General features: G+C 37.4%; 1 protein-coding gene across 1 annotated transcript in view; it reads left to right on the top strand.

The window, feature by feature from the left end:
- Positions 1-219: 219 nt before the first annotated feature.
- The window catches only part of stag1a (STAG1 cohesin complex component a), a 55,921-nt gene continuing 34,057 nt past the window's right edge, over positions 220-22,083 (top strand). Inside the window, exon 1 of the mRNA XM_055202181.2 lies at positions 220-452. The gene's annotated coding sequence lies outside the window, so the exon portion shown is untranslated. The remainder of the gene's footprint in view (positions 453-22,083) is intronic.

Raw genomic sequence — 22,083 nt, 5'->3', positions numbered from 1 at the left:
AAAGGAGGACATCATTTGGGAGAACTATCCCTTTAAACCGAATCAATAAATCTTATGAAGCTGACCATTTTGCAAACACACAGACGCCATAAATCATGAATTGCTTCTCTTTATAATACTAAAGCAAATCAGCGCCAAATATTGAGCATTTTATCGTCTAGACTGCAGACACGCTCGGCCTGCATAAGAGGGTCTCCTCGTCCTCCCCCTCCGCCCGCAGCGCCTCTGTTGTTACCGGCTGTGTCCGCAAGAGGGCACTCGGGCTCCGGTCTCAACACGCGCCATTCGATTGTGGAAAATGCCACCAGATGGCGGTTTAGGATTGCTGCTCTTCTGAAAGGCGCGGTTCCTTCTCCCGGTCCAATTTGCAATTAATAAATCCATTTATACATAAACTTTTATCGAATTTCGAATCGCGGGAACGCCAATGTACGCGACCATGAGCACCTCAGGTGAGTTTTGTGTGTTTTTGTGCCGTTAGTGCTGTGTGAAAGCTAGCGGGTCTAGAGATTAAAGATGGAGGACAGCGGGGTTGGTGGGGGATGGGTGGCTTCTTCTCTCACACTGGCTGCATCTCCTCAGGCCAGATCCACGCATCGGCAGCCGAGCTTTAGCTGCTCATCCTCGGCTCTGCCAGCACACATGACCCGATCGGGATGAAGTTGTGTGTTTGTGCAGAAATGTGACTGACATTGGGTCTGTCTGCAAACGTGCACCGGGTTTGTCGCAGACAGTGAGCTGCGCTTGTTATATAAGCATCAGTTTTATGGCAAACACTGATTACTGCGGTTTTGCGCTGATGGTTTGTTAATGGTTTATATGATGATACACCCGTAGTCATAATGAAGGTCCCGTTATATGATGTGTGATATAGATGGTCCAAAACCAAGAATAGATTTCAGAGTTTAACTTCATCAATATCTAATCTTGTGTGTTTTCCGTTATATATTCAGTCATCTGAGTTCTAGTTAAGTTCAGTGTAAGAGACAATGTGAGCAAAGGTTAAAGAGCGGTACAGGTGTGATGCTGTTGCTATAATATACGCATATGCTTAACGCTAAGTCAATAATACAGTAGCGTGTGAGAGGTTTTCGCGGGTAAATGTGTGTGTATGTAAGGGGGAGGGGTTGAGATTTCACCTTTGTTTTCATCTGTAGTTGCTGACTGAAGGAAGATTAGACTTGTAGTGAAACTTTATACATCAGTTGTGCTCTTTTACACTCTTGTCTATTTGTCTTCATTTAAGGTTTTAACCACTTTTAACATTACCTAAACAAGTGAGATACTTTTTATATTTTAAGCTCATGCACAGGCTTTTTGTGTTGACGTGAGAGTTGTGCTTTATTCCAGAAACGCACTTGTGTTGTACAACACCTGTTCAATATGTCTCTCCCTTGAGATTTATCTAAACTGTTTTTCCTTCATAAATGTTTATCAATTATTTTATGGGAATTGTTTATGGCAAATTCTCAAAGCCTCTGTCTTTACAAGCAAAAAAAGTTTGTATAGCTAAACTCTATATAGGGTTGTTATAAAAGTATTATTACAAAAATATAATTGAAGTATTGAAATATATATATTTTTAAACAACTGCACTGTTAACAGTGTTTTTTTCTTTTTGCCAATGCTTATACAACAACAACAACACAACAGTTCTTTGTTTTGCATAGAACTGGACAGAGATATAGATTAGATATAGACTCTTTATATAGATATAAAGAGTTAACACCATAGGAGAACAGTGTGTGTGTGTGTGTGTGATGATGGATAAGCATATGTAAGCTTGTTGCATATGTGTGAGGGGAAAAACGATGTATCAATCGTTTTTTAACATAACCTGAAAGGGTGAGATGAAGCGCACTGGATTTTAATCTATAACTCGCTTTACATGGACGAGAAAGAACATCAAAACATGCGGATCAAACCAAAGTCATAGTCATACAATCTGCATACTTAGTTAAATAAGCTAACTTGCATTGTTGTACTATTATACACAGGCAGTGCATTCTGCTCTTTGACACTGAAGGTACAAACATTTTATAAACATTACCTTATACATTTACAAAACAGTTTTTTCTTAATTGACATGGGTTTAATTACAATTTAATCCAATCATTAAGAACTAATAAGAACTGTGGCTCCAAAATCGTCTTACGAACCGAACTGTGCCACTGGTGTATTGTTACCCCCCTACTTAAAGGAATAGTATGTAGGATTGTGGTGGCCAATACACAACATGATAACATTAACATCAGTCGAGGGCTGCAACTCCACTTTTTAAATGACAATATCCTGGCCGGACCACTGTTGTCAGATAAATAAGTATTTGAAATGAAAATGATTTCTTAATGTCTAGTGACATTTCAGGGCCATTTTATGATTAATTGATATACATTTCTTACATACTGTTCCTTTAATTCTGTTATAGTCAAACTGTTATCAAGTTAGAGTAAGGGCACGCTCATCTTAACCCGAACGAACCCACATGCAATTGTCCTCTTCCCACTTCCCTGCTGGTCTGTGCTCACACTACGTTTTATGATCCATACCCTAATACGCTTGCGTCATTAAAAGATGTTTAGGTTGTTTTGGAGAAAACTGGAAGGTATGCGTGATGGAGCTAATCTTAATTCCGAGTATATGGCTTATTAAGTGTGTTGGAAATCATGCTTGTAGAACAGATTGATTGTCGTATGACATTAAAGAGAGAGTTAGAGTTGTGCCGATAGACGATAGTATCATTTATCAATGATCGTCAGACATATCGGGCTTTCATGACGATAGTTGGTGATAGTTATTATTATTATCATCATAGTTTCACATTAACATGCGCATTGCATGCTTTTCCTCGTATGAGAGGGTTTGTGGGCTTTACTTGCACGAGAGAGCTTGTAATGCGCACGGATTTCTTCTCACATGCACATGGACTCAAAGCGCGCGTCTTGGACTCTTGCTCGGACCTGAGAGAGGTTGTTAGGCGAGCAGAGGGTTAAAACCAGTGAGTTTGTTGTTCCCGCTTCCTGGCACTCCCAGGACATTTTAGACTTAATGACGCAGATGGATTAATGGCAACAGTTTTAACTCTTTCCCCGCCAGCATTTTTTTTAAAAAGTTGCCAGCACCAACATTTTTCATGATTTTCACAAAAGTTTAATGCCTTTCAGAAAATGTTCTTCTTTTAAACAAACAATATATCAAATGAAAGAACATACCCTCTGCTTTCAAAAAAAATAAATAAAAAAAAGTTTCATCCTACCTTCATTAGTTTCCTTTTTATCACCTCACAAATATGGGTAGGTTTCTTCAAAAACGTCAAATTTTGAGCAAAAAGCTGAGATAATTCTATTTTTGTGAAGGACTTTTGATAGAGATCAGATTCAGATCGATCTTTAAAACATACACAGAGTTCTTTCTCTTTCACGTGAGGCGCTACTTCCGGGTTGTATAATAGCCTGGTGGATAATAGCAATATTGCGGAAAGCTGGAAATCTTCGTCATTGGCAGGGAAGCATTTTTTCTTAATTGACGAGATATATTGTCAATGGCGGGGAAAGAGTTAAGAAGGTTGCGGTCATGACAGTGTTGCCCTTGCTTCTTTTTTGTCCACCAATCAAGTGTCTTGTCATAAGTAAAGTAGTGGGGCAGTAGTTTAATAAATGTTTACTACTGCCCCCCCCCCCCCCGATACTATCATGTATCAGCAATCTCAAAATGGGGCATATCGCCCAACACTACACTACGTCCACCTTAAAACACTCTGGTGAATGCACTTAGACTTTTACCGAAAGGTATTATTAAAGTTATTATAATAGAGCCATGTGGATTACTTCTGTAAAAGATGGATGCACTTTTTTACACACACACACACACACACACACACACACACACACACACACACACACACACACACACACACACACACACACACACACACACACACACACACACACACATTACTGTCAATCATTGACAGGAAATCTGATATTGTTATGGACTGTAACATCTTGTGATCCATGACAATTAGTACCAAATTATTAAAATAATAAAAAATGCAGCCATTTGAAAGCAGAAACAGAAAATGACTGTGGATACTACCAGAGGTATCTTCAATTATATAATTATATTACACCCATTCTGAAGAGAGGAAAAAGGAAATATATCCATTTACATTACATCTTCTTTTAATCATCTTTATCTTTACAACAGCTACAAGCATTTCAGTTCCAATAATGCGTTTCAACCGTGGACAATACAAAATGCTCTTTATTGCTTTATATTAACTGATAATACTGTTTTACAGTCATTGTTTCTAGATTAAAATTATATGGCTTTTCCATTTTGATGCAATATATTGACTGGACTGTACTTTCATTTTATAGCGGCAGTATTACGATTGTGTTGAAGTGCCGTTTGCTGCACATAAAGATGACCAGCGGCCTGGAAAACATCTAGCTGAGTTTGTCTGTGATTTGTAAATGATGTAACCATTTTCATGCAAAAGAAGTCAGCAGGAGTGCAAGGCACATCATGTGGCAGATGACAGTGTTGGCATAAAACATATCTTGGGAAAACTGACCCCAATTCAATGTGTGAAGTTTACTCCTCGCTAAAAGGAGCCTGTTTGAACAAGCCAACATTAGAGTTGCTTTTTGCTTTACATAACATTAAGGCTAACCACACATGTAAAGATTTTAAGCCTGATTTGCACCCTTAGCAATCGAAAGGGCGTGTGGCCCGATTAGTGTTTTACCGCAGGTTGTCTCAAAAAATTGTGTGTGACATCGTTTAGGGATGGGCAATATAAACGATATGCAATATAAATGATACAAAATTGGCATACGATAGAGATTTTAAATCTATTGCACTATCGCGATAATGCGTGTTGATGACGCAATCTACCCGCAAACTTTAGAGCCACGAGCTGCAGCCGAATAAACATGGATGAAAGCGTCAGCGAAACAGAGGAGCTCGTGAAAAAGAGTGATGCAACATCTATTATTTGGATTTAAAGTGTATGTTGCAGGTTAACCACCACTGTCGATTAATGGGTACATAAATCACTCAAGATATGTGTATAATTTTTAAAATGTCTCAAAAATGGTCTTAAAGACCACTTTTTTTACGTTTTTGGTATTAACGGTTTTTTTAACGCAATTCTGCGATGACGTCACGTTGGGGAGAAGTTGAGAAAGACTCAGCCAGAGCCATAGAGATAGATGAGACATTTATTGCTGTTTAATACTTACGTATATAATTTGGAAATCATATATACATCGTAGGAAATATATAATGTGTTATACTGCAAAGTTACCATGATAATTATTATTTATGATATATGTGGAGATAAATAAAACTTCGCAAATCTGCTGATTTGATCCATTCATGTCCTGACCACCAGGCTAGAGATTTTTAAACATCCTTAATCCACACTTACTAGTCTATCAAATAATATCTCAAATATATTGTTTTGTGAAATAAAAGGATGCTTTGTTATATTGTTTATGCGATTATAACGAATCACACGATCATTTTATATGCAGCAGCAGTCAGCAGCTGCAGCATACTCGGATCCGACCGCATACATACTGTAATAAACAGGCGTTCGGCGGCTTTTTACATCACGACAGACTATGCCATTTGAGGAGGAACCGCTCATTGATCACCGTATTTTTATAAATCCTGTACATGTTTGGACCTGCCGAACAGGTTGAGCACTTATATACTTTATTGAGCAGAGAGGCTGCCTGCACAGTTTGACCAGCGGGCTGCGGGAACCGGCGCACATCACGCCGCCAGACGGTGTTGCTAATATAACTCGAAATGTATAACTATTATCAGATCGGCCCGGGAAAGTCCCGACTCTCTCGATTGCCATTCCGTTACTGGCTGTAAGAAAGTGAGTGCGTTTGGGTCGCTGGTTCCCGCGAACAGACGTGACGTGCTTCACTCACCTTCCAGGATTAGAGACATGCTGCCAAAACCGTTTGTGCTGAAGATCGCATAAAGTTACACCCATTTCAGGCAGGATCATGGACCCCCTCAAGCCAGCATGAACGAGTATGTTAATTGTTTGTTTACTTTCTACACGAAGATATGCTAACCTTATGCTATCTGGCTGTCTGCCTATCTCTCTATACTAGCCTATCCATCTGTCTGTCTGTCTATCTATCTGTCTATGTATCTATCTATGTATGTATGTATGTATGTATGTATGTATGTATTTATCTATTATCTGCGCTATCAGAACTGTACTTTACTCGTCTTTCTATAGTCATTCTCAATGCTCTCAAGGCGGCTTTGGTCAATTCTCTCCCCAGCGTGACGTCATACAGTGCGTTGTGAGGGAAAGGAGAATCATTGCAAATTGCTGTACTTTTTCATACTTTTTCGGGTTTTGTGATACCCAACAACATAAAATACAATGGATAACAGTTTAAATGTTTATTATCAACAAGCAAATTGCACAAATTCGTTGAAAAATTTTACCTGCAAAACGCCCTTTAAGCCGTCCAACAAGCAGCAGGAAAATATACTCTGTAGAGCAAGGGTGTCCAATACGGCAATGCTGGTAGATCGCACATAAGTTAACTGCTGCTCCACGTGCGAAATTGTCATTATGGTCTAGTAATTGTGAAACATAGTATATATATATATATATATATATATATATATATATATATATATATATATGCAGTATAGTCCTCACAAGCATTTAAAGTGTTTAGTGTTATAAAAATAATTAACTGTGTTTTTAGCAGGTAGATCTTGTCGGCTTTATCATTTTAAAAGTAGATCACCACACAAAAAAGTCTGGACACCCCTGCTGTAGAGTGTGTCAGGCAAAAGTTCCAGCTAAGAGAGGTAACAAGACTAATCTGGCCATAACGGTTTACTTTTACTTACTTTTTTAGCAGTTTGGCTTTTCTAAGGGTCTATATAACCTGTTCTGAAAAGAGTCTATTAAAATTATTGTATCGCAATACATATCGATATCGCAAGAGGCTGCAATGTATAACGCAATATGGATTTTAGGCCATATCACCCATCCCTAACATCGTTGCGATTATTTTGCTGCTCCCAATTGCATTGGAGCCTTCCTGATCCCAAATCTCTTGATCAGACTGCCTCCAAAAGGACAGCTGCAATAGCCAATGAGAGCATGCAAACTTCAACTGGATGTTGCATGCTTTTATAGCTGAAACAAGACACCCACAAACATGTCATGATGAAAGAAGAGTATAGAAAAAGAATATCGACTTGTACAACTATGGTAACAGTATGCTTTTATAATGTGCAATACAAGAACTACCACTTTTTTTTTTAAGTCTTGCTTGGTCTCGCAGTCTGGTCGAACCTTCTAGTGTGTGCGTTCCGTAGATTATGTTGTTAAAAATCATTTGACACTTTCCCTATGTCTGTGGTCTCCCATACATTTAAAAAGGATGTATGTGTTATATCAGTCTGTGGTCTTCTGGCCACACTGGTGAGAATAAGTATAGGGCCTTGTGATTGATGTGGAAAACACAGATGGAATCACGGAATACAAGCATTAAAATTGAATTTTCTGTACATTGCGGAAATGTCACGGAATTGGCAGATTTTGGATTCAGTCATTTTTAAAACCCATTACAACTAGCTATGCTAGTTTTTTGACATGGTTTCATTAATCTGCAAATGAAATGATAGGAATGTGCAGAAACATTTTCCTTTTGTGTAATGTTGGATGTAAATAAAGGTACGTCCGTTTTTCTTCATGTATTGCAAAAAATGACAAGCGTTGCATCATCAGAACTTGGGACACGGCAGACAAAAGAGGTAGCTTACGATCTGCAATTCCTAGAGGTGTTTAAAGTCAACTTGAAATCAAAATCCATGGTCCTAGTTTTACCGTGAATGTGTCATTGTTATTTCAAAAATAAATTAATAATCTGGTCAAATTGTAGTAACTTGCTCTTCCTCTGAAACACCATTTCTACACGTGGCAGACGCTTTTATCTAAAGTGATTTTCAGTGAATTGCAAGACATGCATTTTTAGTGTGTGTTCCCTGGGGATCGAACCTACGGCTTTTTGCACTGCTCTACCAATTATGCTGCTAGAGAAACACTGTGTGTGTGTTGCATAAAACATCAACCAATAGACAGATTTTATCTTGACAAACCCATATTTATACCCCTCATGATTTAATTAATTGCCAGTTGATAAAATTAATATACGATACTGTGCAAAAGACTTAGGCCAGTTTATCCATAATTATTTTTACTAACATAAAATACAGGAAATATGTACATAAAAATTAAAAACAAAACCTTTTCCCGAACTAAATGTCTTTTTCAGACATCAGTCAGTATGTAGTGTGACCTCCCTTGGCACGAAACACATCTTGAGCTTTTTAAGTAGATTGAAGTCCTGATTGAAGTCATTCGATTAGAATTAGAAATTCGAATTTCATTTAGGTTTAAAGGTCAAGTTCCAGTATTTTACACTTAAAGCCAGGCGCGGAGCTATGGGCAGCTGGCCCGCCCAATCAGAAATGTAAAAAATACTACTCTGTATAGTTAGACATGTATACTACTTTATGTGGTGTAATTTATCTATTGCATGTTATGTTAAAAACAGTAAAATTATAAGTAAGCCTGATAACTATTTAAAAACTATTAAAGCAGTTGAATGTTGCGTTATAATGAAATATTCCCGAACACCTTTAGCCATGATCACTTTGAGAACTTTTTTTGCAAGCAAGTAGAAAACGTATTTTGAATAACAACACGTTATAAATATGTGCTGCGCGCTTTCCTCTCAATAACATAAACACACAACAAATATGACAGCGGGGTAAAAAATAGAAAGAAAACATCTGATCATAGTGATGTTGTTTGATATAGCGATATAGCAGCACTATAAGTCACGCCACGTTTATTGCTACACTTTATACAATATAGCCTATTGCTTTTAAGCAACAAATAGCCTATTATAACAACCTATAAGCCTACTGTGTAATTGGGACATTAATTTAAGAAATGCATTAAAGCAGTAAGACGTAGGCTGCGGAAATATAGTGGGTTCACTTCAATCCACACCACAGACGTTCTTGGTTTGCTTCTTATTTATTAAATCGAGGCAATTGTTTGATCAAACATTGATTAATATTAAGATACAATTTATACAAAACGAAATTCACTATAAAGAAAGTCTTTCTACAAAACAAACATCGCAAAATCGCTTGACCGACGTCCATTACGGGCTATGGCGAATTCCTGTCGGGCTAAAAAAATGATGCGCCTTGGCCGTCGGGCGGAGGAAAAAAATATTGTAATGTGTTTGCATTCTCTCAGATTTAGTTAGGTAATTATGTTGTATGTAATTCGGCGTCATCTTGTTAGCCATTACTATCCTCACTAACAAGTGAAACTGTCAGGAAATGAAGTTAAAGCATTAAATCCATTATTCCTTTCGTTCACGTCTGATATGCGCGCTCCTCGGCTCCGCTCTTCACGAGTAGGCTTGCTCTTGTGCTCATCAAAAAGTATATTAAATGTTTATTTATTTGTCATTTCGTTTAACCCCAGAGTCTAACATTATTCTAGCAATTCCCTTTTTCTTTCTTTATTTAATAAGTTAACTTAAATATGTGAGAACGAAAATATATTTTTAGTGATTTGCATGAAGAGAATATGATGTTAGAAGCTTCATTTTAAGCATTTAGTAGCCGTATTTATTTAAACACTTTAATAGGTTATTTAAAAAAGTATAAGGTTTTTTTTTGGGTTCATTTATATTTCCTGTCACTGTGTGCAGGTTCTTTTTTGTAGGCTATGAGAGCCCAATATTTTTTTTTACCAAAAAGGCTTAATAAATGTCACGTTGCATTACAATTTAAAGTATCAATAATGTCAAAAATGCGACGTGCAGTTCGGGTGTGTTTGTATGCTGTTTAAATTAGTGTTCTGAAGTTTTGACAAATTTTATAGACTTGTTATAGTTTCTTATTCAAAATAGATTCAGGCCCACCCGGACTTAATCCATGCCCACCCATATGTCACGTTCTGCATCCGCCACTGCTTAAAGCCCTGTTTTCAGATTGTTTAAGATGAAATAGAACGGTTTTGACTAAAATTTCGACATATGCGGCTGCCCCGAGAATTTTCGGGTGTTTGTTGTTTCACAGGAACAATCCTTCCTAAAATGCATTAAACTTTCGTTTACAAAGACGTGAAACTCAGTGAGTGGTCAGGGGTGTTCACTGATATGCTCACACAAAAATCACTGCAAAAGATGCTTTCCAACAGGTGTTTTATCATTCGTTGTAAACTTGTGGACCTATTTTTCCAAACGCCTCACACCCGTATATTCTTCTGCTGAGAGCTTGAAAAATAAACAATCCAGCCCAGTTGGTGGGGATAATCCGCCTTTGCCAATTGCAAGAATACAAACAACGTTCCCGGCGCGGAGTAATACCGTACCTCACAGCACATCTAATACAAGTCAATGAAGTTGGACAAAACTACGGTAAAACCTGTTGGAATGCGTCTTTTGCCGCGATTTTTGTGTGAGCATATCAGTGAACAGCCCTGACCACTCGGTGAGTTTCACGTCTTTGTAAACAAAAGTTTAATGCATTTTAGGAAGGATTGTTACTGTGTACCTATACAGCCATTATAGCGGTGGGAGGTGATACAAAAAAAGACGAAAATTCTTGGGCCAGCATCATATATCTAAATTTCAATCAAAAGCGTTCTATTTCATCATAAACAATCTGAAAACAGGGCTTTATGTGTAAAATACCAAACTTGTCCTTTAAGAGATCCTGCAGTTCCTGCTATTGCTCAAGTGGAAGGGGAGTTTACCCTAAAAACTTGACATTTCAGCTTATACTTTTATACTGTTTTTAATACTACATACACATTTCCTAATTTTGTGTTCGAATAAAGAGACAGAGAAATAATTATATATGATCATTACAAAAACAACAAATCTAATGGTGATATGATAGCCTAATGCTGCGTTTACACCAACCGTGGTAGAGGCGTGAAGCGCGAGTGATTTCAATGTTAAGTCAATGTGAAGACGCGCGTCAGGCGCGGAAGATGCGGTTCCGCCTCATTTACACGTGAAGCTCGCGCGAAAGGAGCGAATTGAGCATTGTGTGCGGTACACACGAATGGTGCTTTTTGTGCATTTGGCAATAACGTGAATTTGCGGCTGATGCCCGAGTTGAAATATTTGAACTTTGGCGGAATTTCGCGCCACGTTAACCAATCAGGAGCCTGCTTGCTACTGTGGTGGCAGCCCCGCCTGGAGTCACTCATTCAACCAACGCTTGATATTGTCCATAAGCAGTCACCCGGAGCTATATAAGTTCTTATTTCTATAGAGACAGGAATAAAAAGGACCTCATTTGGAAGAGTGTCAGTGAGGAAGACGTGATTTTGACACCTGAAATGCGGTTGGTGTAAACTCAGCAAAAGACTTTTGCACAATAGTGTACAGACTTCTGTAGTATTTGTTTTTCCTACTATGGAAGTCAGTGAGTGCAGTCAACTCTATATTTTGTAATAAATAAACATGCATGAGTGGGGGATGTGCAGAACTTTTTAAATGACAGGTGTTACATTTCTGTGGAAATCTGCTGAGTTGTCTTTGGCCACGGACTTAGCATGGACCTGTTAGTTTTAATAGCTTCTATTAATAAACCCCTTAGTCTGGACCAGCCTAGACAAAGTATTCGTAATGCTGTCGTGTTGTTAGGTCATAATAACATGAACCTTTATTTTTTAAAGGGAGCATGGTTAGGTTTATTTTAGTTTCATGTATATGGTTGCAAGCTAACTTCTCTTTCTAGCATATATATTCAGCTTTGCTTCAGATGTTGGCAGTTTTACCATGTCTACAAAAATGAATCACATTATTGAATGCCTCTGCTGAGTAATTACTGTCCACATGTGTCTTTTATCATGCAAAACCATAAGCATAAAATTAGCTTTGCACAGAGTAAAGGTTGTGTTGAACTACTTTTAAATTCATCCACTTGGCTAAGTACAACCGTTTCTTTGCTGGCAGTTAATCAAAGTCTTACTCAGACCTAAAGCCAAAGTCTCCCTAATGAAAAGAGTGAGCAAGTTGAAAAGATCAGTCTGATTAAAATCATTTTAACAACAGAAAAGGGCTATTAAGGGACTTTAAAGCATATTTATTAAAAATATAAAAGTGTATAAATGAAACTGCTTAAACACAATGGGGCAGTTTCCTGTAAATGGTTTAGATTAATCCAGGACTAGCCCTTAGTATATTAGGACATTTAAGTAGTTTTGACAAACATACCTTACCAAAAAAACACTATTGTTGTGCATCTTTACACAAAACAATAACACTGATATATGTTAAGATGTGTTTAGTGCAAGATGTTTTTAAATCATCCAAATAAGTTTTTTCCTTACTGTGTTGACAAAGTCCTATAGAAACATTAAGTTAGGTCTCCCTTTTTAAGAAAATATAGACACTATGGTTTAGTTTAACCTTTTAGCTTTAGATCATTATTTACTATCTGCTATTGCTAGCCAGAGGCAAGTGGGGGAAGGGCAGTGCCATTCACATTTTGGACCCGTTTACTTTATACCTGGTATTAAGATGGGTTTTGGTCAATTGGACCTGGTGTTTTAATCCATCTCTTTGGTCCACTTTGGACAACTTCTGTCATGATTACTTTGAAGGAATGGTTTTTGAGCGAGTTGTTGAAACATGAGCGATAAAAATAGCGGGTTTTTAGTTAAAAATAGCGGGTTTTTAGCACTAATATTATGTCAGAATGCTGCTGCCTGTGTTGTTCGTAAACATATACAATGTTTTATACATATGTGCTCAGTCAACTTACACACACTTGCAAAAGGAAACAAAAATAAAAGACACTAAGAGCAGCCGCTTAAGTTTTCCTTAAATCTAAAAACTGCGCTGAACACTGAGGGTTCACTCTAGAAGTTAGGACCAATCTAATTATACTGTGCTTGCCTGGTACATCACACATTAGATACATTTGCAGAAATTAGGCAGTTTATTATGGCCGTCATCACAGTGCTGCTCTCTATTTGAGCACGCTCGCGGCTCGGCTACGTTCAAAGTAATGTATTTAACTGCGCATAAGACACGAAATGGGAATTGCCCCTTAAACTGCAATTCATCGACTGGCAATGATTCATCTAGTCACCCCTCCATGTTAAAATGGCCAACTTTACAGCAGAAATAAATAGTGGTGTCACGATTATCCAAATCCTAGCTTCGATTCTCGGTTTGTAAAAAAAAATCTTTGAAAGCACAAAAATGCTGTGTCATTTTTAGACTAGACTTTTATGTTAGTCTAAAACTGACTAACATAACTGCCATGTTAGTCGCGCGCGCCAGTGGAAAAATATGGTAAACACACATAGCTGATACAGGGCTCCAGACTGACACCAAACAGTGGCATTTTGCCACCAAAATTTTAGAATGTGCCACTGAATTTTACATCCAGTCGCACATGTGCGACCAGTAAATTTGACCTTTTTTGTGACGTGACACTGAATTTGAAACAGCACATTGTACTTTCTGCATCTATCATCAAAGTATTTATTATTAACACAGTGGAAATTAGTAAAAATGTGAATATTTGATTAGCATGTTGATTTACGGTGTGTGCCCCTAAATTTTCTGGTTGTGTCCCTAAAATTTTCAGTTGGGGGCCACTGTGCTTCTAGTGAAAAAAGTTTGTCTGGAGCCCTGTGATAAAACGAAACTTCCTGTCAGATGAACACCTGTCAGTACTGTGCACCTTAAAAACGTGCTTTTATTACCGTCAGACGAGATTGTGAAACTATACCCCAATAAGTCATGTTTAAATGCTGTTTTAATAACTCTTAAGCAACTGAAATAAGTTGTTGTGAAACAGATCTCAGTTCAGAGAAACGACCGGTCCTGTAACAGACGCCGTTCTGCTGTGCACGCGTGCTTTCTCTGATTGAGTTTAGCTGAAGGCGGGAGGCGTTTGCTGTTTTTTTGTTTCCCATGTAAAGAGCAGCTCGCGTGGTGTCTCCTGCATCTGCCATGTTATCTTTTGACTGGCTCTAGCTAGCTAGCTAAGTTAGAGGAGGTTGACTTGCAGCACTCAACACGTGTTTTTTTCCCGCTTGGCAAGCTGACCGGACATGACATGGTTGCGTGGCATTCCATTTTTGAATTCATAGTTTGAATTTGTGACTTAATTTCAGCAACCAGGTACCTCAGCTCCACCCACGTCCTACCTTTTTGCCCTTTTTCGGTTATCTGTGAGTGATGCGCAGTGACGTGTTGCCAAGATGGCGACGACAGGCCTCTGCAACTATTGGCTTAAAAAAGCTCTTCACAAACCTATGGGTGATGTCACAGACCACATGAGCATCTACCACACCACAAAAGCAATCCGGTTGAATGTATTTTCGACAACTACCTCTGAATGTGGTCGGAAGTGGATGAGCTCAAAACATTTTAGATCCTGTCTACAACTAGTGTGTTTTCCACTTGTAATCTGATCGACCAAGACGCATCTTTATACCAGGTGTAAACAGTGTCATCACTATTTTTTTCTTTTTATTGCATGTATGTTAAAATAAATGAAGTCAACTTTTAAAAAAAGTCAACAAACATGGATTAAAAGATGCAGAGCTAAAAATTAGATTTTATGGTTATGGTCTTTTAAAATAGACACTAGTCAGTCTCTCATACTATTATTTCTAATTCTGAACAAGATAGTGTTTAATAGACATAACCCAAATGAAATCCAGTCAGACATGGGTCTATAAATGCAAATTAGGTTTGGTATACATATTTTGATATGTTTGTACTAATTGTGTTTCTTAAAATATTCAAGACCTTATCAAAAACCAGCCAGTAATTACATCTATTGAAGTCACACAAGTCAGAAAGAAACTATTACAGTCCTCAGTTTTGAGTTGCTCTGACCTTTTCAGAGAGAGAGAGAGAGAGAGAGAGTGATTTGTTAGACCCATCAAACCAGTACCTCTTTTTTACCCATTTATAAAATACATTTTGAATCGGACACCACAAGTATGTCAAGTCATGCTGTATGTTTAGTGTTTCAAATACAGATGTTTGAAAAACAGTTAATGAATCTGAATATTATAAAAATGATTCAGTTTCAGTGATTCATTTTTTTAAATGACACATGTTTTGAATAGGAAACAATTCTGGATTAGCACCCCTATTCATCAGCAATTGTTGCCAGTAGCATTTTTCCTCCTACCAGATGTGTGTTTGTACAGAGCTGTAAGATTAACAGTTATTTCACCAGACATTTTTAGTTTGTCAGTAATACTGCTGTGATATGAATGACTGCACATATTTGTGATTATCTCTCTCTGGCATTACTCTGAAAGCAAAGCATAAATGGGGCTGTTGTGTTCAGTGGAAGACTCTGTTTGAAGCTTGTTAAAAAGAGCAGCAGCTCTGACAGACGACTCCATGCTGTGGCTCTCCCTCTCCTTTCTCTCCAGCAGTCTCCATTTTGTGAGCAGGGCGGCCATGACTGCTTCTGCTCTGACATCGGCACAAAAGCTGACTGCCTGTCCCATTCAGCTACATGCAAGGGATGTTGGGATAAAAGTACTGTTGATGTTTAGATTGTTGTTCAAAAAGGATTTAATGGATAGAAGGATTGACAGGATGGTGAATAAGCTTGTTTCTTGTGAGACACAATTATAAACACATTGCTAGCTCCCAGTGGATCTGTCTCATCAGTTATTACTGTAGTTTTTCACACATTCAGCACCAGCTGCTTGTGTGTGTGTGTGATAGAGAAACACAGACATGGGGACTTGGGACGTTTGTCCCTTTTTTACAGTTAACCCTAATAAACAGTTTGTGTTGTTGCTGATACATTTTACTTTGCTCAGTTCAATTTGCAGTTACTTTTTAACCATTGGTGCCATAAAAAAAATCAAATTGCTCCTGAAAGTAGACAAATTGTGCTTTTTGACTATATATGTTTTATTATAATAGTTTCTTTGGTTTTTGTCAACCAATCACTGCTGTTTTGTGGAGAGCGATAGGGGCAATTTGAACCTCGAGTCATGGAGCGTTAGGTTAGAGAGCACCAGAGTGAATGTAGTAAAAATGCCTGGAGAACTAGGGTAATAAACTGTGTACATCAGTAGCACTAAAAAGATCTATAGTCTATAGTGTTAGACTTTATATAAATATATATATAATTATTATAATAATTTATTATAATAATTTAATTATTTATTATTATTATTATTATTATTTATTATTATTTATTATTATTATTATTATTTATTTCTAAATTAAAACTGTATCTTTTGCCTATCTAAGGTCTATTTACAAACTCACAACACACAGTAATGATCAATAATTGTAATTAATTGAAAGCCCTTTGTTTTCTGAAAAAACATACAAGGCTCCAGACTAATTTTTTCACTAGAGCACAGTGGCCCCCAACTGAAAATTTTAGGGGCGCAACCAGAAAATTTAGGGGCACACACCGTAAATCAACATGCTAACCAAATATTTACATTTCTACTAATTTCCACTGTATTACTAATAAATACTTTAATGATAGATGCAGAAAGTACAAGGTGAGGTTTCAAATTCAGGTGTCACATAACAAAAAAAAAGGTAAAATTAACTGGTCGCACATGTGCGACTGGATGTACTTAATGTCTGGAGCCCCCTGATATACATTGCACTTAATGATAGCCCATTGTGTTAGAATTTGACAGTCAAAAAAACCAATGGATGAAAACGACCTATTTGTGCTTCAGGTTTTAAAGGGTTAAATGAATAGTTTATCCTAGAGATGTACTGATATTAAATGTTTCCAACGATAGCAGAGAAATATCTGCCGATACAGATGCCAATTCCGATAGTTTACTGGTTACATTAACTAAATTCTAAAGATAAAATTTAAAATTTCCTGAATGTTCATTCATATAATGACCATTAATACTGAACCTTAAACTGTTTATTTACATTTTCTACACACAGAGGTCAAATTCATAGCATTGTTTTTGTTCTCTTTTGATTAAAAGGATATATTGTTCATGTATGGGTTGTTTTTAAACTCTCGGACGATAGTGAGAAAAACATATCGTCCAATATTGATTATTGGACGATATATCGGTGCATCCCTAGTTTATCCAAAAATTTAAAGTTGTATTATTTGCTTATATCCATACAATGATATAGTGACCACATATGTCAAGTTGTAAAGTAAACAAAACATAACATAACATAAAAGCATCAAAATGGTTTTGAAATAACTAGGAACTATACTCTCATTCTGGCGTAATAATCAAGGACTTTGCTGCCGTAACATGGCTGAAGCAGGCGCAATGATATTACGCAGTGGCGATAATAGTCCCCTTGATAACTTTCAATAGAGGGAGACTATTTTCGGGCACTGCGTAATATCATTGCGCCTCCTGCAGCCATGTTAAGGCAGCAAAGTCCTTAATTATTGCGCCAGGATGAGAGTATAGTTCCTAGCCATATCGGCCTAGAAAATCAAAACTTTTAATTTTCTGTCAGTCTTAGTACACAATGTAACTACAGAAGAGTCAAGTTCAAAATAGGAAAAACATCGAAACTCTTTGGTTATTTTATGCGCGATGCTAATGGACTAATCAGATTCAATGGATTATGCTAAGCTATGCTAAAAGTGCTAGCGCCAGGCTGGAGATCAGCTGAATGGATTCCAAAACGGTAAAAATCAAATGTTCAACTCTAGGGGAACTGGAAAATTAGCATATTTTCAAAAAAAAGTGGAGTGTCCCTTTAAGTCTGAGGAAAAGAGTAAAATTTAAGATGTTATTTTTTATCTTTACATTCGTGTTTATAGATACTCAAGTCAAGATTTTTTTTAATTGAGCAACATTGAACCATCAAAAACCCATAATTTTTTGTGTGTGGTAACAAAACATAGTGCAGCAATTTATATGTGGATGTGAACAAGAGATAAATGCAAACTTTGGGGGAGGGGAAGATTACATTTCTGTCTGTTCATAAAAGCTATAATTAACCATAGCTAAAGGTATAGCATGACATTTAATTAGTTTCAAGGACTGAAAATAACTATTGTATGATATAATGGCATTTAGTTGCATACACTTTTTTCACAATGCTTTTTTATATTTTGGCATAGACTAATGTGGTCAATGTACTGTTATAAGAAGATAACAAACTTTTTGTTTGCTTGGTTACTCTGCTGAAGAAAACCAGGAAGTCAGCACAATGACTTTCACAGCTGCATTTGCATGCCCCACCTAATAACGAGATTTCACAATGAAGCATACATTCTGTGCTTTTGTTTATCAACTTTGATGTACTTAATGTAGTCCATCCGTTATCCGGTCGGTTTGTTGTGACCTAGTATACTGGACCATCTTTTAGACCAGTGGTCTCCAACACAAAGCACATTCTATTATCGTAATAGCCTCAATTTTAATATTTATTTATTACATATTTGGCTGATTTAATGCATGTTTACATTTTTACATAATGATTAAACATATCAACAAGTACAACAAAAACGTTTTGAGTAGACTAAAAAGTTGCCCTCCAGATTGTTTTTTTCCATTGTGGTAGTTCTTGCTCAGAAAAGGTTGGAGACCCCTGTTTTAGACTATATTAATTCGTTATAATGGTCTATTCTTCATTGTATTATGTAGTGATTTCCAATTAGAGGTACTTGAGCCGGCTTGAAAATGTGCTTTAAAAATATTGGGATTTCACTTGTTTTTCTAATTCCATTTTAGGGAAAAAACCCTAAAGAAACTGTATACATTTTGTATAAGAATTAAAGGTTGGATTAGTTGACGCTGATCTAGATAGATTATAGCATAACTAATCCTGTAGCCTCCATCACTGGAGAAACATCCCTGAAGATTTAAGGTGTCAGACGTCCCCTGGGTCAGTCATCTGCTACCCTTTTGTTTTCAACTGTGTGTTGTGGTACGACTGGGATGTTACGTTTAGAAGAATGATTTTTGCGGACATCGGCAGTTTATAGTTATACACTAACGCCCTATTAAAAATGCATGAATCTCATCGCATTAAGTAATTTCATAAAGTGACATCATGGTAAAGTCAAATAGATTAAATGTATACAAATGTATCTATATGTGTGTGTGTATATACTGTACGTGCATGTGTAAAATTTCAATATTGAAAAACATTGGTGAACCATTAGTAGAATTTCAGTAGTGGTTATTGTTTGCAGCCCATGTCCCATCTGTCCTTTTTAGCTTTTGTAAGTATCTGTGCACTTCATGTTATGATTTCTAAAATGTCTCACTGCTCAGCCACCATCTCTCCCACCCTTTCTTTCACCTGGCATTCCTCTTCTGCAGGTGAATAGCCCCTTTGTAGTGTACAGCGAACAGCTTGTCTTAACAAAGCTCTTTTGTTAATACTCTGCACCCGGCTGCTTAAGTGCACACTAAGGATTTTACCCAGTCACGTTCCATATGTTCGGTAGGCTAGAGGCTATTTCTTGAGGACGAAACCGCAAACGGAGGGCTCTGGAATATCTGCGATTTGAGGAGAGCAGATGGAATTGCAGAATGTGGTGTACAAATCGACAGAAAACTCAAGCTGCTGTCTAATAGAGATCTGTTTTCAGTGTGTTGTGCTTTGTCACGTAATTCTACTTGTAAGGTAGAAATTGTCCACTTACCATGACAGCCAGATAATGAGTTAGAATGAAAATAGTAACTGCTTCGTATTGCACGTTATTACTTCAATATCACACATGCCTTATTATTTCTCCCTCTGCAGAACAGATGGCAATTTTAGTATTCAAGCAAATGCATAAAGGTGAAGTGCGTAATTTCCGTGCCATCAGCATCACAATAACTGTTTTGCCTATGTGCAACATGGCTATCTTGAACAATACTAACCCAGCCAAAACAGGTTTTAGATACTCATTTTCTTTTCTTTTAGACAAAATATTGTGATAATTAACACTTGGATGCTCTCTGATTTGTAAGTCACTTGAAGCATCCACAGAATGAATAAATGTAAATGCAATATTACACAAATAATAGCCCAGTAAAAGCTAACAATGCTGACTTAACTAAATATAAATGATTTCCTAAACTTTGTTTGTCATTGCCTGTACAAACAGATACTCCCACTCACACACTGTTGGTGGAGCCAGTGTGGCTTTTCAGGCTGGTTAGGTTGTTAAAACAAACAAAGCAAAATTAAAATTTCAAATGTGCCTTAGTACACCTCTAATGACTTAAATGACAAGTTCGGTATTTTACACTTAAAGCCCTGTTTTCAGATTGTTTATGATGAAATAGAACGGTTTTGACTGAAATTTGGACATATGATGCTGGCCCGAGAATTTTCGGTTTCTGTTGTATCAGCCCCCACCTCCACAATGGATGCACAGGCGCACTGGAACAATCCCTCCCAAAATGCACCAAACTGTCGTCTACAAAGACGTGAAACTCACCGAGTGGTCAGGGGTGTTCACTGATATGCTCACACAAAAATCGCTGCAAAAGATACTTTCCAACAGATGTTTTACCATTTGTTGTAAACTTGTGGACCTATTTTTCCAAACGCCTCACACCCGTATATTCTTCCGCTGAGAGCTTGAGTAATAGACACTCCAGCCCAGTTGGTGGCGCCAATCCACCTTTGCCAATTGCAGGAATACAAACAACGTTCCCAGCACGGAGTATTACCGTACTTTACAGCACATCTAATACAAGTCAATGGAGTCAGTGGGACAAAAACTATGTTAAAATGTTGGAAAGCATCTTTTGCAGCGATTTTTGTGTGAGCATATCAGTGAACACCCCTGACCACTCGGTGAGTTTCACGTCTTTGTAAACGAAAGTTAATGCATTTTAGGAAGGATTGTTCCAGTGCACCTATACACCCATTGTTACCTTCATGTTAAAAAATCTCATTATATGACACCTTTAACTGTAGTCAGTCATCATCCTTTTAGTTCCTTTTTGTGTGGTGATGATGGCCTTACAAATTTCCGGGCAGTGTGTTAAAAAATCCCAGGCAGAAAAGATTCAGGCTAATGTGTAATCACAATACTTTATTTCTGCTTAGTTCTCCTCAGAGACATCAGTTTCTGTATCCCAGCACATTATTTCACCCTTTTATCCTGCCCTGTGTCAGATTAAAAGGCGATCAGTTGCGCCAGGCTCCCATCACCCTCCGTTGATTTACTCTTAATGGGGATTCTGCCCTTGACCGATCGGGGCGAAGGAATGTTCAGCTAATGCCAAATCGGCTGCAATGTGTAGATCATTTTAAAACACCAGACTACCAGAACTTGTTTTTTAATGTAGACTACTAAAAACTAATGTTCTGCATTGAAACCCCATCATAAATTAGTCTATTCATGTAACGTGATCTTTCATAGTGATTCAGGATTCAACAAGAAAACATATAGGGAAGGTCTTTATTTAATATAGCAGGAAATTGGTTGGATTGTGAGTGAGAAGTGTTTCTTACTAGTATGGAGCCAAACCTGGAAGGCGGAATTGCATAAATGGTGCCTAAATATTATTTTTGTAGTTTTTTAATAAAATAACCCAATTGCCTGCATGGCTTTGTAGTGGTTCAGAAAGGGCAAATAATAGCCCATGCAAGTCATACACTTTATTCTCATCTTGGGCTTCTTGAGATAGGATTCATCCCAATGTTTTCACATTTAAAGGTGCTTTTAAATTTCACTGCATCTTCCTTCGCCAGATCTGTCTTGATAATTGAACAGCTTGCTGATGCTGCAAAAAGCAACTCGAGCGAATGGGTAGATATTTTCTCTTGATCTGTCTTGAGATTTTACATTTAGCAGATTCATTGCAGTAGACCGCAGCGCTTTCTAGTCAAGTAGTGTTGTAGTTTAGCAAAACCCCATTAACTAGTGTTTTCCATTCACTCATAGTTGTGGGTCATTGAATCTTGGTCATGTTAGGCCAGTAAACTCTCTTTTAATGCTTTATGCAGAGCAACCTTGATGTAAGTTTATATAATAAGTTTTATAGATTAAAAAAATAGTCAATTTTCT

This window comes from Misgurnus anguillicaudatus, chromosome 2, assembly GCF_027580225.2.
Source record: "Misgurnus anguillicaudatus chromosome 2, ASM2758022v2, whole genome shotgun sequence".
In the NCBI taxonomy this organism is placed as follows: Eukaryota; Metazoa; Chordata; class Actinopteri; order Cypriniformes; family Cobitidae; genus Misgurnus; species Misgurnus anguillicaudatus.
This window is presented reverse-complemented; position numbering and strand designations above follow the sequence as displayed.